The sequence below is a fragment of the Triticum aestivum genome, chromosome 7D (assembly GCF_018294505.1).
Source record: "Triticum aestivum cultivar Chinese Spring chromosome 7D, IWGSC CS RefSeq v2.1, whole genome shotgun sequence".
NCBI classification, from domain to species: Eukaryota; Viridiplantae; Streptophyta; class Magnoliopsida; order Poales; family Poaceae; genus Triticum; species Triticum aestivum.
The window spans coordinates 569537781-569543450 of NC_057814.1; the positions used below are offsets into that span (position 1 = coordinate 569537781).

General features: G+C 46.3%; 1 pseudogene; it reads right to left on the reverse strand.

Moving 5' to 3' along the window:
* LOC123171303 (probable auxin efflux carrier component 9) overlaps positions 1-5670 on the reverse strand; it is a 22125-nt pseudogene that overhangs the window by 11468 nt on the left and 4987 nt on the right.

Sequence of the window (5670 nt, forward strand, 5' to 3'; positions counted from 1 at the left end):
AGAAAGAAGAAGAAAGGAAAAAGGAAGAAGAAGAAAGGAAGAAGAAGAAAGAGGAAGAAGAAAGGAAGAAGAAGAAAGAAAGAAGAAAGAGGAAGAAGAAAGGAAGAAGAAGAAAAAAAGAATTTTTACTTAAAGAATCTTATTTTTTAATTCCTCCTCCTCTATGTCCCCTTAATCTTACTTTTTAATTCCTTTATACTTAAAGAATTTTTACTACATGCAGGAGTGACATATGGCGGACGATAGAACCGAGCCGCTTAGGGATCCGGAGGCTGAACGTTATTTAATGGGCATCATCAACAACGAGATTCCTTATGTGCCGGGCTCAGAATATGAGCAACAAGAGGATGTAGTCTCTTCTTATCTGAACCTTGACGGTGGAACAGAGATTGTCGATGATCAAGAAGGTGAAGGAACGGACATTGTCGACGGAGGTCAACCGTCAACAACCGACGATCTCGAATTGCAAGTAGCAACCACCTCCGGTGAGGTATATATATACATTGAGAGCCTCTCGTGATACAAACTTACTGAAATGTGAATACATATGTATTAACGCGCGCGACTCTCTTTCTTTTTTTAGCCCTCCGGATCGAGTACGACAAAGCGTGGCAAATCCAAGGCGATGAAAACAGGAGAAACATATGCCATTGAGTTTGTCAGTGAAACCGGCAAGCCCCTACAGCACACCTCAAAGTTTATCAACCAATGCGGAGTCGTTGTTAGAGACAACGTCCCGATCACCGTCCAGGAATGGAAGGAGCCAAAGAAGGCACGTCTTGGTTTCAGTTTTGTCGACAAGAGAACGAAAAAGGATTGCTGGAGAAAGCTTATGGAACATTTCATTCTACCTCCGGAATACAACAAAGTCGATGAATTCGGTAACGAGGTTCCGGGTGGACGTCAGAGGAAGAGGCTAGTTAAAGAGTTCGCTCTTCAGAAGATGGGCGAAGCATTCCGGAACTTCAAGAAAAATTTAACCCGTGACTATGTCAACAAGGGCAAGACTCCGGATTTCAATGGACAACATGAGAAACTGAAAGATGATTGGCCAGAATTTGTGAGGCAAAAGCAATCGGAGCATTTCAAGGAAATATCGAAAAAAAATAAGGATAATGCGAGTAAGAAAAAGTTCCATCATATTATGGGGCCAGGAGGATACCGCCTTTCGGAGCCTAGGTGGCAGAAGATGGAGGAGGACCTGAGGGTGCGAGGAATCCCTCTAGGTACAGAGGGATGGGACCCAAGGGCCAAAAGCTGGTGGTACGGGCATGGGGGATCGCTAGACCCGGAGACAGGGGTGTGTGTTCACCGGCAGAGACAGTTTGCTCCCACCCAAGCCCTTATTGACGCAATGACCCAAGCTCAAGAGGTCTTGATCAAGTTCAACAGAGAGAAAGACGCACTGACAACAGCCCTCGGGAATGATGAACACGGAGGACGTGTACGAGGCAAAGGCAAAGTTCCGTGGAAAGTAGGGTTTTCCCAGGACAATGACCCGTACTGTTACAGAAGCCGTAAGAGAAAGACGGACCGGGATGCAGATCTTATGACGAAGTTTGCATCGGAACTCCATGAGTTGAAGCAGACCGTGCATGAACTAGTGAAAGAAAAATCGGCTGCAGGGCCGCATGAAGATCATGAAGCGGATCGCGGAAGCCAGCAGCGGAGAAGCAGCGTGGCTTCCACGGATGCCCCGCCTGGTGCTAGTGCACCGATGATCGAGATTCGTGCACCGGAGCCTCACTACCCCGTGGATGATGTAAAGGAGATGAAAGAATGTGATCTGCATTATCCCATGGGGAACGTTTCCACGAAGGTAGCTAGCGGCAGTGCTTTACCCTGTACACCTGGAGCACTCCACCACAACAACCCCATTGCATATGGCTATGCTCGTGTCACGGTGGAAGACATAGTCCAAGGGTTTGAGGACCTGGAGATTGACAAACCTACACCCGAAGGGGAGAGAAGACTTGGAGATGTCAAGCGCCAGTTCATTCTATGGAAAAAGAAGTACATAGTGTTTCCAGGTGAGGCGCCAAGGCTAGCAAGTCCACCCCCCTCCGATGGTGGTGGTGGTGGTGGCGGTGGTGGTGGTCGTGGTGGTTCACCTACACCTCCTTCACGCCATTCGACGCCGTCCCCCGATCCACAACCTCCGGTGGGTACGACGCCCCCCAATCCTCCTCCGGCGGGTACGACGCCCCCCAATCCACCTCCGGCGAAGAAGCAGAAGCAGGCGGACAGCAAGGAAACCCGCTCCTGGACTATTAACCCGGACCCTTATGTACCTAAGACCACAAGGGTACCGGAGCCATCACTGAAGCCTCTCCTCCCAAGGCCTGGGGAACTTAGTGAAGCTGAAACCAAATTGGCCGCGTCTGCTGATTATGAGAAATGGAAGGCGGATATGAAGGCAAAAAAAGAGCCTGAGCCCAAGCAAGTATTCACTGAGAAGCAAAAGAAGTGGGCTAAGGATTTTTTGACGACACCGTCCCAAGCCGAGCTGAATATGCCTGACGACTATGGACATGAACTTCGTAGGCAAGCAAAAATATTGAAAGAGGAGAAAGAAGAAAGTAAAAAAAGCGGGAAACAAGTTGACCAGCTCGGGATGCAGAAGAAACAATCGATCCCCCCGCTCATAGTGAAAGCCGGTCCGGAAGAGGACCCCGAGATCATAGCAGCTGCGGCAGCACTTGGATTGACTGTAGCGGGTGCCATGAAACAAGCGTCCGAGATGGGTTTGACTCTTCGTGCCTTCTTAGGCCTTGAGGATGCGCCAGTATGTGAGATAGCATTACAATATGTGCGGAATGGGCCTCTCGTCGAGCCTGCGCGGGAAAAGAGTCTACCACCACAAATGCGAAATCTGCTACGTTGGTACAAGCAATTCATAACATGGGCCGACAAAGAATATGTCTATGCGGATGTTACAGATGAGCATCACACCAAACGGTACTCTGTAGAAGTTCATATGAGTGAATTGTTCCAGCTGTTCAATCTGCGCGACCTCGACAAATCTATGCTGAGTTGCTACGTTCTGTAAGTGATTTATTTCTACCTCATCTCGTTCTTCATTGCCTGCACTATATATATATTGTCCTAACTATATTGTTGCGTACGCTATTATGCAGATTGAAGATTTGGGAATGCAAAATAAGAAACATCCATGATGTTGGGTTCATTGACCCACATATCGTTAATGGACATGTGTTACAACATCACCCCGAAGACGTGGAGAAAGACCTGTACAAGTTTCTTAGAAAGCATCAACTCAAAAGTCATATTCTATTTCCTTACCATTTTGGGTGAGTGTTTCTCTCTTGTGCCCATTCTCTTTTGTTTACTCCATGCATGGTATGTCTAATCGATGAGTTATGCATGACTGTGCATGTAACGTGTCCGCGGGTTCCATTGGATTCTGCTAAATATTGAACTTCACACCTCCAGAGTTCTAATCATGGACTCTATGGATTCGGATCCAAAGCGTTGGGCCGACATGAGAAAAATGCTGCAAAAGTAATTATTTTCAATCATTTGAGCTCTATATCGATTGGTCTCTTTCGTTCATTTCCTAATATCAAGTAACTAATAACTCCCTTATTCATTTAATTTTCTTTGCCCTGTAGGGTTTGGAGACGGTTCTCAGAAGAAATTGTCGGTGAATTCAAACATGAGCTAGATTTCAGAAGGTTAGTTAATGTGGATAAGCAGCCACCGGGGACCAATCTATGTGGATACTATGTTTGTGAGAACATCCGGAGATACACCACTGAGCGGAAGGCATCAGATAGCGTGCGGAACGCGACGGATAACTTGCGGAGGAGGCTTAGTCCAGAAGCTCGCTTCCGACCAATTCAAGAAGAATTAGCAGGATTTTTCATGAGGGAAGTCATCAATCCTAAAGGAGAACACTATACCGAGGACGAAGAAATTTATATGCATACCCGAGATTGAAACTTGTACGAAGTTGTATATGGTCATCCATCCTAATTGTGTATGGAAACTTGTTCGAAGTTGTATATGGTCACCCGAGATTGAATATATATTATATATTCCTCTTGAATTCTTCTTGTTTGAAATTTCATATGCATGTATATAGTAGCGTAAAATATGTGTACTGAAACTTTATCAAAATTAAAATAAAACACAAAATATAATATAAAAGAAATAAAACACTCCAAACTAAAAAGAAACCAGGTTTAGGGGGGCTAAAACCCTAAACCTGCGGAGGAGCCCTTTAGTCCCGGTTGGCCACGAGAACCGGGACTAAAGGTCCTCCGCCCCGACGAACCACGGGCGCCCACGTGGACGGGCCTTTAGTCCCGGTCAGCCACAAGAACCGGGACTAAAGCCTTTAGTCGCGGTCCGTAAGAGGCGCGACTAAAGGGGGGGTCTTTAGTCGCGCATATTTAGTCCCGGTTGCACAGCCGGGATTAAAGGCTGTTGCGAACCGGGACTAAAGGGCTTTTTTCTACCAGTGTAAATACAAGGATCATTGAAATCCATATCTAAGCAAGGGATGGACGAACCTGATGGAAACATGCTTAGGCCAACTGTTGTTGTTTGTATGGTGAACACAGAGTCAACGATGATTTTCGGCATCTTGATTCTACACCTGCAAAAATAAGTAGCCGTGGCAGCATTGCGGCAATTAACCGATGAGGAGAAATTGTATATATTTACATCTATCTATATTTTATAAAAGTGAATACATCATAGAAAAGGAGAGAAATGAAAGGTTAAATATCCAAAAACATTTAAATAGTTCTTAAGTCTTAGATTGAAAGTGAGTTGATCAATCAGCAAACCCAACGTTAACGCCATTCCTGCAAAAAAATAATTGTGGCTCAGGCACGCCTTTATCAAAACATAACTTGGCTCAAATAACGACCACAGTATAGTAGTGTGAATTGATGATATTTTTTTGCATACTGACATGCATAGTATTATGCCAGCACCCTCACTGAACGTAATGCAGAGCCAGCTCTATCAAGTTCAGGCAACGGCAAAGGCGGGAAGACGGTGATTCAACTCGTGGGCCTTCAGGTTGGCCCACTCGCGTCTTGCAAGCCTGAACCGGGCTTGGTAAGGGTGGACAAAATCGATCAAAAGCAGAAAAATGAATGTGGCCGCCTATCAATCCGACACCTGTTGTTTTTGTCTTGTAGTCGATTTCTCTTAGCCGTTGGATGTGACCTAAACGGCTGGATGACTTTCTTCTTCCTCACACGTCTATTCATCGTGTTCCTCAAACCTCCCATGATGAACGGACAGCGGTGCTATCACACGTGCCTCGGCACCTTGTCTTGCCCATGCATGGCCATCTAGCTAAACCTCCTGAGGTACCGAATTTTCTATGGCGAGCCCACCCCCTCACTCGCCTAATCAGTCCTCAGAGCCCCCTCCACATGCAACGTCGCTGTCGCGTCGTCGCTCACTCCCAGTCGCACATTATCGAAGGCTCATTGGTGCTCACCACAGCTCCACCATCTTCAGACTCGGGGCTACACAAGAATCGGTTGAAGGGGAGGAAAGATTTAGTTGTTAGTGAAATACTCAAATGTGAGAAAGAATAGGCATCTTCTTTCTCCTCCCCTCTCTCGGTTGGCCTCTTTGCCTCCCCCAACTTATCTTCTTTGTCACTTGTAGCACACACGGTCTCCA